General features: G+C 36.4%; 1 pseudogene across 1 annotated transcript; it reads left to right on the top strand.

Moving 5' to 3' along the window:
* The first annotated feature begins 5,456 nt into the window (after window positions 1-5,456).
* On the top strand, window positions 5,457-10,831 carry LOC143580552 (UDP-galactose transporter 1-like; annotated as a pseudogene). Its single transcript, XR_013143677.1, has 5 exons — window positions 5,457-5,572; window positions 7,596-7,843; window positions 7,914-8,121; window positions 9,204-9,435; window positions 10,408-10,831. The product of XR_013143677.1 is annotated as a UDP-galactose transporter 1-like (transcript).
* The last annotated feature ends 1,289 nt before the right edge of the window (window positions 10,832-12,120 follow it).

Genomic DNA, 12,120 nt, shown 5'->3' with positions numbered 1-12,120 from the left:
TATAATATACAGATTATCCGACCCGATTACCCGATAACATAAACCCATTTACCCGATTATATACCCGATGTACCCGATATAGCTTATTGTATTATATATATACTATATTCCAAATATATTATTCGTCGAAACTTGTTTATGTTAATTGTTTGTGATATTTTATCTTTATGGTAACCATCTTTGTAATCGATTAGTTATATTTTGTCAAAATCCGACGGATTTTAAGCCGGGTATACCCGACGGGTATTTTTTCAAAACCAGATAGGAAACCCGATGGGAAAACCTGAAACCCGACGGGTAATTACTCGAGTATAACACGAAGGTTTTAGGATGGACTTTAATAACCTGGTATGAGTTTGAGAATACCTAAACCCGACCCATTGCCATCCCTACTCCTCCCCTCTATAGTAATGTACTCTACGGATCTAACAAGACTCGCCGTCTTTCTTCTCTTCACATGTCCAAACCATCTCAATCTCCACTCTCTTATCTTGTCTGCTATGTTTGCTACCCCTAATTTCTCTCGAAACATAACGTTTCTTATTCGATCTAACCTTGTGTGCCCGCACATCCAACGTAGCATTCTCATTTCTGCTACCTCCATCTTCCGCACATGTGCCTTCTTGATGGCCCAACAATCTGTTCCATATAGCATTGCAGGTCTAACTGCAACCCTATAAAATTTTCCCTTTAGTTTAGTTGGGAAACTCTTGTCGCACAATATACCTGTGGCTGCTGATGTGTGCTGCGTGTGGTGGTAAAATATTATAACTGATTGGAGTTTAAGCTTTGCACAAGATCGTGTTTTAAATTTATAAAAGTGATTTCTACTAAATCTAAACACACACAAAATAGGCAAGTGTACCTATTGTATATGTAGGATAGTATTGGTAAGAACCAATTAACGATCCGTGGACACAAATGTTTCTAATAATGAATCTTCATCTTACTTTAATAAGTGGGTTTAATCGTTTTTTAGATTGATTTTTAAACTTTTTATAAAATAGAAATATTTATATATAATATATAGGTGACAAGAATAGAATTTCTAAATGAGTAATTCAATTATATGAAGGTTTACCATCTAAGATCAAGAATCCACTCCATTATTCATTGATGATTATTAAATAAACATGTGATAAACTTGTCCTAATAATATATGATAGAATAGTCCCTCATTTCTAAGTGAACATATTCTATGACATAAAAGCAAGTAGCATGCGCATTTTAAAGTCCATCCTTTCCTAATGTCAAGCTGCCACGAGAATGACAATTTGAGTAGACAAGCAGTTTGGTATAGTAGAACGATTAGGATTGACTTCGATTTCTCAAATACCAATCCTAACAACTTCGAGTGATTGTAGTTAACTCACACAACCTCCCCTTGGTTGATTTTATTAGATTATAATTACACATTCCATTAACATATGATTTCTTTAACTAGCATGATAACTTAAGCAATCGTGTTAACAATGTTATTTTAGAATTATCAAAACTAGAGAAATAGATCATAACCTATATCTCATCATTTCTAAGTACAACATAAGAATCCATGTTTTATATTGAATAAGTTATCAAAATATTCTTTTTACCGTTTCTAGTTCCCAAGAACACGAGTTAACATGAATGATTATAAATCATCAACTTTGATGTATTGAATTAAAGTGATAAAACATTTCTTCATCAATGGATAATTGCAGAATAACCATGTACTATACCAAACTAAGCCACATGTTTCACATATTCATCAAGTAAAAAAAGCTTCTTCATAGATTATAGATGGTAAATGGAGTTTAACTCATAATGAGCATTGATATGAACATAAAAAGAGATGATGATAACAAACACATGATTAAACTAGAACAATCTAACCAAATGTGGATGAATCTCCCTTCTTAATGATGATTATGATGATGCTGATGATGATGGATGATGATGGTAACCTCCAAGCCTTCAAACTCCTCACAAGATCTTCAATATGAGTGTAATGTGGGTGTTTTTATAAGAGAAACCTGTTTAGAGACCTTCTTCAAGCACACCAAATGAGTGCACCATGAGCCTCTATTTATAGGCTGTCTGGAGAGAGCAGCATGGCCCCGTGCCTTATGAGGCACGACCCCATATCCAGGTGTCCAGTTGCATGCTGTCAGATCGTACATGATGACTCACCACGGAGGCGTGCTTCTAAGGCACGACTCCATGCTTTTTAATGACATGTGCTCATTTCTTTTTGTCTTATCTGAAGGTGACCACGGCCCCGTGGTTTATTGGGCACGACCCCGTGCTTTTGTGTCCAGTATTTGTCTTTTCTTGTAGATTTTTGTCTTTTCTTGTGTTCAAAAGCATGGAGGCGTGGTTCTAGGAACACAAGGGCGTGGTTGAGGTTTTTTCTTGGGTTTTCTTAAGTTTTTCTTCGTCTTTTCACTTGTTTCTTCGTTTAAGGCTTGGGTTTACCTGAAATTGCATTTTAGTGTGATAAGTAGCCTTCTGAGCTAGTTTATTTGATAGAAGTTGCAGTTTTTAGAGATTATTTGATGTTGAAAATATGTATAATTTTATATAAATCAGCTGCTTTCCATCTACACCATCCTACCTGAACTCGATGGTTCACATCACTGTTTAATTCCCCATCGCTTTGAACAAATGATCCTAGATATTTGAACTTCGTTACCTGCAGAACCACCTGCCCTTCAATGGTGAACTGTGCGTCCTCATTGTCATTTACCCCACCAAAATCACATTGGAGATACTCCGTCTTAGAACGACTAATCCTTAAACCTTTTGTCTATAAGGTTTTTCGCCACTCCTCAAGCCTCATGTTTAGATCTTGTTTTCTCTTAGCCAGTAACACAATATCGTCTGCGAACATCATGCACCACAGAAGCATCTCCTGAATCGACTTTGACAACTCATCCAAGACTACTGCAAAAAGAAACGGACTCAGCGCTGACCCCTGGTGAAGACCTACCTCTACGGGGAAGAAATCAGTATCACCCACTGGTGCACGGACACTTGTGCACTCCTGGTATACATATCTATAATTATCTCTATGTATTTCCTGGGTACTCCTCTACCCTCCAAGCACTCCCAAAGAACATATCGTGGCACACTGTCGTAGGCCATTTCTAGGTCAATAAACACCATATGCAGGTCACGCTTCTTCTCCCAATACTTTTCTATCAATCTTCTTATAATGTGTATTGTCTCTTTGGTGGAACGCCCCGACATGAAGCCAAATTGGTTTACCGTAACCTGAGTTTCTCATCTAAGTCTAACCTCAATCATTCTTTCTCATAGCTTCATAGTATGGCTTAGTAGTTTGATTCCTCGGTAGTTACCACAACATTATGCGTCTCCTTTGTTCTTATAGATAGGCACTACAACGTTGCTCCTCCACTGGTCTGGCATCTTACAAGATTTGAGGATACTATTGAACACAGTAGTTAACCACATGACTCATTCCTCTCCCAAACACTTCCACACCTCGATGGGTATGTTGTCTGGGCCAACCGCCTTAGCCCTTCCCATCATTCTAAGTGCAGTATGCACCTCTTCTCGTGTGATCCGTCGACAGTAGCAGTTATTCGGTGTTGTCGTTGGAAGGTTGTGTTGTCATTTTCTTCTTGGTAAGATCTCACATTGTTAGCTTGATGTCCTGCTCCTTGACCAGTACATGCCCATCTGTATCCTTTATGAACTTCACAGGCCCTAGATCTTGCCTTCTACGCTCCCTGGCTTTGGCAATCTTAAACATAGCATGTCCCCCTCTTTTGTTTCTAAACATTCATACATCCGTTTATAAGACGCGTGCTTTGCTTCCGTCACTGCCATCTTCGCCTCTCTCTTGGCCGTTTTGTAGGCCTCCCTCAATTCCACTCGCTCCTCCTTATTCGTGCACCTCATAAGCCCCCCCCCCCCCCCCCAAAAAAAAAAACATCCTTGTTTGTCCCTCATCTTGTCTTGTACTACCTCATTCCACCACCAAGACTCCTTATGCCCACCTGTCTTTCCTGTTGTGACCCAGATAGTCTCCTTTGCTACTTGAATGATCTTTGTCGCCATAGATTCCCATATATGAGTTGAGTCCCCATTTAGTCAAGCCGCGTCTGTAGTATGAGTTTATCCTTAAACAGTAGGTGATTTTTGTCCTTTAAATTTCCCCATCGAATTCTAGGTGTACCTTTTTTCTCTCGAATAGTTAGCTTATTTCTGAAGCCTATATCTGTCACCAGTAGTCGATGTTGAGCCACAACTGTCTCCTCAGGTATGACTTTGCAGTCCTTCTACCAACGTCAGTCTCCTTGCCTCATCAAAAGGTAGTCAATTTGCGTGTCGCGTTCGCCACTGCTAAAAGTGATCAAATGAGGTTCTTTTTTCCTAAAATAAGAATCTATAATTCCTAGGTCATGGGCCATTGCAGACTCTAGGAGATCTGTTCCGGTCTCATTCCTATCACCAAAACCGAAACCCCCATGAATGGCTTGAAAACCATCGTTAGCCTTACCAACGTGTCCATTAAAATCACCTCCTATACAAATCATCTCACCCCTATGTATGCCCTCCTACCACTGCGTCTAGGCAATCCCAAAATTCTCTCTTTTCCTGATCCCCTAAGCCTACGTGAGGCGCGTAGGCGCAGACTACTGCCACTACTTCCTCTCATAGTATTAATCTCAACACAATAATAAGTTAGCTCTAAATACCACTTTTGTTACTCAAGAAGAAAGTTACTAAAAATCTTCATTCAGTACTAAATACCACTTTTTATACCTATAACTAAAATTAATGATGATGATCAAATTCAAGCTAACTTTAAAAACAAATTTGTGAATTTAAAGCAACTTTCAGTACAACCTAACAACTTTACATAGGTTGCCACCTAGGGACCCCCCAGGGGTGCTATTTTCGAATCTCATATAGTTTAAGTGCTTCTTCACCTTGACAAACTTAGAGGTTCCACAGGTTTAAAGTTAGAATAGCCTTATTTAGTACAACTTAGGGTGAGCATAGACCGGGTAAAACCCAAATCGATCAACCCTTGTTATATTACAATATGATTGGTTTTTGGGTCATAAGAATACCATTAAATGGGTTTGTTTGCTTATATATGAATGAACATAAACCACGTAAGTCCCACGAGACACGAAAAACGGGTTCGAGTCTGGGTCGGGTCGGGTCGGGTCTGACCCATTACATAATAATAATAATAATAATAATAATAATAATAATAATAATAATAATAATAATAATAAGTAGGGGGTGGCGTGAAGAGGAAAAAGAGAAGGCCAATGGGTGTGCCTGCCTGCCTGCCTGCCTGCCTAATAACAACAGATCCAAACCCACAATCATAATCACAATCATGTTGATGTTGAACACCACTCACCTCACACTTACAAAATCATCCTCTTTCACTTCCGTAGGTGGACAATTGAATTTGGATCTGAAATAATAATTAATAATAATGGAGGAAAGCCGATTGTGTTCCTGGAGCGTGTTCCGATCCGTATTCGCCATCTTCCAGTGGTGGACTTTCAACGTTGCCGTCATCATCATCAACAAATGGATCTTTTAGGTTTAACTTTTCAACTTCATTTGCTTATTATTATTCACCTTTCTAATTGCAATATTCACTCTCAGCTAAATTGTTTGATTGAGTTTGGATTAGAATAGCTTTCTTTATTATTTGACTCATAGGGATCGTATGCGTGTTACAGACTGAATTGGGCACCTGTTTAAAGACACGATAAATTTAAACACGATAAAACCTGTTAACCAAATATATACAGGCCAAAATGCTATAGTGGCTAATCGTACTGCCCAAAATGTTTATACGGGCCATACAAGTTGCTGTTCATACAAATCATAGTATGATGTGCTAGACTGAACAGCAACTCATACGGGTCGTATGATGTGTTAGACCGACACAAGAAGCGATGGAAATAGGTTATACGGCCCTTTTTCACTGTCTATACGACCCATATGAGTAGAGGTGGCAATGGGAGTGGGTTGAGTTGGATTTGGGTGATGGGTCAGGATGGGTATGGGTTAGAATGGATATGGGGTCACGATGGATATTTAAAATAGAGGGTTAGGATGGATATGGGTCAAGATGGGTAAAACTAACCCATCTTGACCCAAGTGAAGGTTGACATACAAAGAGTTTAAAAAACCCCTCAAAAAAATATTCAAAAAAACTATTAAAAAAATAATAACTCAAAATATAAATAAAAAACGCAAATTGTAAAATAACTAAAATGTTTCCCCCCATCATCCTCGTTCATAAAAAAAAAAAATAAAAAACGTACCGGTTCAGATTCGAGTTTTTCGGTTCTGTTTTTTTTTTCATTTCGGTCGGTTTCAATGATTTCGGTTTCGATTTCTCGGTTTTTTCGGTTTCAGTTTTGTTTTGTGTTAGTCAGTTCTTTCGTTTTTTTTGTTTCGTTTCGATTCATTTGTTTTATTTTGGTCGGCTACGTTTCAATTTTTTTGTTTCGTTTTGGTAAGCTTTTTGATTACATTTCGTTTTTTTTTTCGTTTTGGTCAGTTTTTCGGTTTCATATCGGTTTTTTGTATCGTTTTGGTTGTTTTTCTATTTCAGTTTAGTTTCGTTTAAGTTTTTTTGTTTCGTTTGGTCGGTTCGGTGTTTTTGATTTGTTTTGGTCCGGTTTTTAAATTGCATTTAGTTTTTTTATGTTTCCTTTTGGTCAGTTTTCCAGTTTCAATTCGGTTTTTTTCCGTTTCGGTCGTTGATTTTTTTGTTTCGCTTTGGTCGGTTCAGTGTTTTTGTTTTGTTTTGGTCAGGTTTCAGTTGCATTTCGTTTTTTTTGTTTCGTTTTGGTCGTTTTTCTATTTCGGTTCAGTTTCGTTTTTTTTTTGTTTTGTTTCGGTCGATTCGGTGTTTTTGTTTCGTTTTGGTCGGTTCGGTGTTTTTGTTTTGTTTTGGTCCGCTTTTCAGTTGCATTTCATTTTTTTTTTGTTTCGTTTTGGTCAACCTTTCGGTTTCATATGGGTTTTTTGTTTCGTTTTGGTCGTTTTTCTATTTCGATTCAGTTTTGTTTCGATTTGGTCGATTCAGTGTTTTTGTTTAGTTTTGGTTAGCTTTTCGGTTGCATTTCGCATTTTTTGTTTCGTTTTGGTCAGTCTTTCGGTTTCATTCCCGTTTTTTTTGTTTCGTTTTGGTCGTTTTTCTACTTCGGTTCAGTTTCGTTTTTGTTTCGTTTTAGTCGGTTCGGGGTTTTTGTTTCGTTTTGATCGTTTTTTGGGTTTCGGATGAGTTTTGTTTCGCACGTGATAGTTTGGGTATTTTGAATTAGATAAATTTTGGATAACTGAGATATTTTGTTTTGACCCATTTTAACCTATAAATGAAACTCACTTGTATATTTCCAACCCATCTTGACCCACTTGAATTTTTATGATCAGTCCTAACCCATTTTACTTTTAAAGTTTATCCATCTTGACCCAAAACAATCCATTTGGGTTGGGTTTCCACCCTTACATATGAGGATTGGGGGCGGTATATCTATGGCAGCACACCTTTTAACCTTTTTGTCTATGTAATTCCTAACACGTGGTAAATCTTTGTTAACTTTCAGAAACTTGATTTTAAGTTCCCTCTGACGGTATCATGTGTGCACTTTATCTGCTCCTCAATTGGTGCATATGTGATGATCAAAGTGCTAAAGTTAAACCGCTTATATCTGTTGAACCTGAAGATCGATGGAGAAGAATCTTTCCAATGTCGTTTGTGTTTTGTATCAATATAGTTTTGGGAAACGTCAGCTTACGCTACATCCCTGTTTCGTTTATGCAACCATCAAGTCATTTACACCTGCAACAACAGGTTAGATGGATAATTAAACACACAAATATTGTATTCTAAGAGGTGTTTGATGCTGAATCATTTGGAACAGTGATTTTGCAGTGGGTGGTGTGGAGAAAGTACTTTGATTGGAGGATTTGGGCTTCTCTTGTTCCAATTGTCGGTGGGATTCTTCTTACTTCTGTTACGGAACTTAGTTTTAACGTGTTTGGGTTTTGTGCTGCTTTGTTCGGCTGTCTTGCCACGTCAACAAAAACTATTCTTGCAGAGTCTTTGCTTCATGGTTATAAGTTTGACAGGTATTCTTCATTCTTCATTGTTTACCACTTTACCTACCCCTACAATAAACATTTTTTTTGCTTGTTATAATATTTAGAGAAATGCTATGATTAAGAGAGGAAAGGTATTTTTTTGCCAAAATATGATGTTGCCTGTGTGTTTGTTCTACTTGTGCTTATTAAAAGTTATTTTTTCTATGCCCTTTTTTGATGAGAAACAACAGACGTATGTTAGAGGGTGTTTGGGATTGCTTATTTTCAGCTTATGCTTATGGCTTAATATGTACACGTGTTTATTTGGTTCTTGCAGTTATCTACTTAAATTGATTTTATATGGAACTCCATCTATACTTGTATAATTATATCGATATATACATACAAACATGCATACACGTATAATACATATGTATATATGTGTGCGCATCAACTTGTACCGACTCACCACATTCATAAGAATGTGTTAGTTTTGTTTTGAAAAATGAAACCTAGTGTTTTGAATTTGTATATCTGAAGAATACGTTTAGTTTTGTTGTAGAAAAATGAAACCATTTGTCTACATGTTATGATATTTTCATCATTTTTCATTTGGAACATAGTTATCCCATCAGTTCTTTCTTCATGTAAAATTATTGTGTACTAAGATCACATTTATGCTCCTTATCAATATATATATATATATATATATGTATATATATATTTAAAGCATGCGTGATTTATAAAATAATATGTTCCCCAAAACATAAGTTTTCAACACATAATGTATCGTTCTTGTAAAGCATGATGATTAAATTACAGCATGCTTTAATTACAAATTGAGGGTCCTATCAAGAGCAAATTGCATGCATGAAAAACCATAGTTTTAATAAATGTCTATCTATGATGTACTTATATAATCAATGATTAATGGCATATGCTATAAGTTTAAAATCCAATAAGTACCCGTTAACCAAGTCCCTTAAATGATTATATTTATATAGCTTAAGCCCCTAGATGTTAATTTCAAAAGTAAATTCTTTAATGGAAACTAACTAATTTAAGTTGAAACATTATTTCTTTTGGAGCTGATCTTTATTATGCCTAACACTCATGTTCTATTTTGACAGCATAAACACGGTATACTATATGGCACCATTTGCAACTATGATATTAGCCGTCCCTGCACTTCTTCTAGAGGGTACCGGAGTCTTACAATGGATTCAGACACACCCCAATCCTATGTCCGCCTTCATAATCATTATCGGCTCAGGTGTAACCGCCTTTTGCCTTAACTTCTCCATATTCTATGTCATCCATTCAACAACTGCTGTCACTTTTAATGTTGCTGGGAACCTTAAGGTATTCATTTACCAAATCCTCATAATCCACTTTGCATCTTGTAGTGTTGGCCAAACGGGTCGGGTTGACCCAAAATGCCTTTTGTTAGTATACTTTAAAATGTGTTCAGTGTGCTTACAAAAACTGTATTATTACAACATTAATATAATTTTTTTAAATAAAACAACTTAAGACGTTTTATGCGGTTTTTAAAGTTGACTTGTTTGACCTGTTGGAACTAAAGACGATATAAGAATTTATAGTGTGGGTCAAACAGGTTTGGTTGACCCAAAACGCTTGTTCTTAGTAGTTTTAAAAAATAAATGTGTTCTGTATGATTCAAAAATCTAGGGGTGTGTGTGGTTGTTTTGGGTCGGTTTTCCGCTCAAACCGAATCAAAAACCCAAAATTAGGTTTTTGAGTTTTTGAAAACCGTTGAGGTGTTTTTCTGTTTCCGGCCTTCTGGGTTGGGTTTGATTTTACTATATGGGCTGAAAAAAAAATTGACCCATGATAATGAATTTAGGTATAAAACTTTGGTCCAAAATCTTTTTGTTAATTAATGATTAACTGATTGTTAGGCTAAAATATTTTAGTTACAGTATATGTTAACTTCTTATTAATTACTTAACATTAAAAATGAAAATTCGTAAGTTCAGTTTAGTTCGGTTCGTTCTTTTGGTTTTAATTACATGCAAAACCGAAAACGAACCGGAAATGCGGTTCTACGAAAACACAAAACCAAACCGTCGGTTTTTGTTTAGGTTCAGTTAATCGGTTATGGATCAGTTTTTTTGCTTTCATGCACCTCTATCAAAAGCTGTATCATTGCAACATTACATTAATATACTTTTTAAAGTAAAATAACTTAGGAGGTTTTATGCATTTCTAATTTTGTATGACACTTTGTGAGACTTTTGACTTACCTGGTGGACCAGACTCTATTTGTAGCTAATGTTTATAGTTGACTTGTTTAACCTGTGGTTTGTAAAGGTGGCGTTTGCGGTTGCATTTTCATGGATGATATTTAAGAACCCGATTTCTCCAATGAATGCGTTTGGGTGTGCGATAACACTTGCGGGATGCACATTTTACGGGTATGTTAGACACAGGCTTGCTATAACCAACTACAGGGAACTCCTCGTACTCCGTGGACCCCACGCTCTCGCTTGGAAATGACTCCACTTGTAAACGATAAAATAGATGATAAAGTTTAGTTTTGTTATCAGTGCTTAGAAATACATCATCATTTACTCTGAGTTATGATGCAGTTTTTAGAGATTATTTGAGCCTTTTGAGGACTTTGGTACACCTTATAGCTTTTGCCTAAAGACTTGATATCTGATTAGTATGTGTTTAGCAGAATGATACGATATAATTTTGGCATCTATCAATCTCGTTTTCGTGTTACTGTTTACTGATTCGATGTTCTATGAACAATGCCTGAATTCAGACATTGAACATATGTGTTGTCCGTGGATCATTTAACTTACGAGAGATAGAGCCTCATATTATTTCAAGCTTTATTTCTAAAGTTCGAGCTCCTCTTATGTGCAGTTTTTTATAACTCAAGTTAGGCTGAATTATTATCTATTAATTTATTATCGTTATTTTTATATATTTAACTTTTATTATATATAACATAACATAGTATGTAATTATTTTTATCTTAATCTTATATATAACAATATTTATTGTGTAAGTCTATGTCTATTATGTTAAGTATATGTATATATAATAGTCTCGCAAGCCTACTCGAACTCTATACTTGAAAGTTGAAACTCAGCTCAGACTAGTTTAACACAATTTTGGAGACTCAAGCTCATTTAAGCTTGACTTGATTTCAGCTTTTAGAAAGCCAATCTCGAGTAGCTGACAAACGGATTGGCTCGCTTATGCCCAGTAGGCCATTATTAATTAATCATTTTTGTTTGGTGTTTTCAATTGTGTCAAAAACTGTATCGGACTTAATATTAAGACAAAATGGCAAAACTAGTCCTTTATGTTTGCATGTTTTTTCAATGGTTATCCTTTAGCAAACTTAATGACAGAAAACATCTCTTATGTTTAAAAAATCTTTCACGTTATATCCGTTGGTCCTAACCCCGTTAATTTTTCTCGTTAAATCTGGTCATGTGCATTGCATATGAGGGTAGTTTTGTAATTTAACATAAATAAGTTAATAAATAAAATTAAAAGAATATATATTAAAAACACAAATAAAAACCATCGGTCTCTCTCTCCCTCTCCAATCCAAACCCCCAAAATAAGCAGCACCACCGTACCCAATGCATCTCACCATCGACTCGCCACCAACAGGACTGCCGCACTTACTACATCCCGTCACCACGGACGGCCAGCATAGACATCCCAATCATCGTCATCCTCTACTAGCAACAGCCACCATAGCTGACCACTTCATCTTCTTTTCCAAATCTAAGACCAAGAGTTTGATTAAGAGATAAATCGAGGATCATAGACTGATAGTGATCGCACAGATCTACCTTAGCTAAAAGTCGAACATCGTTTCCGGCAACCTCCAACACCATCGCCATCAAACCAACCCATTCCTCCTCGGTATATGTTAGAACAAACCAAACTCCACCACAAAACCCTATTTTGAATTGATGGTAGTTTGTTGTGTTCTGATTGTGGTGGTTATTTGCTTGTTGAACTTCGTATTTACTTGATTTTCCGAGAAACCTT

The sequence above is a fragment of the Bidens hawaiensis genome, unplaced genomic scaffold (genome assembly GCF_021521415.1).
Source record: "Bidens hawaiensis isolate Kalapana, Puna unplaced genomic scaffold, B.hawaiensis_p1.1 tig00030522_1, whole genome shotgun sequence".
NCBI lineage: Eukaryota > Viridiplantae > Streptophyta > Magnoliopsida > Asterales > Asteraceae > Bidens > Bidens hawaiensis.
Note: the sequence above shows the minus strand (reverse complement) of the source record. Positions and strands in the feature narration are given on the sequence as shown.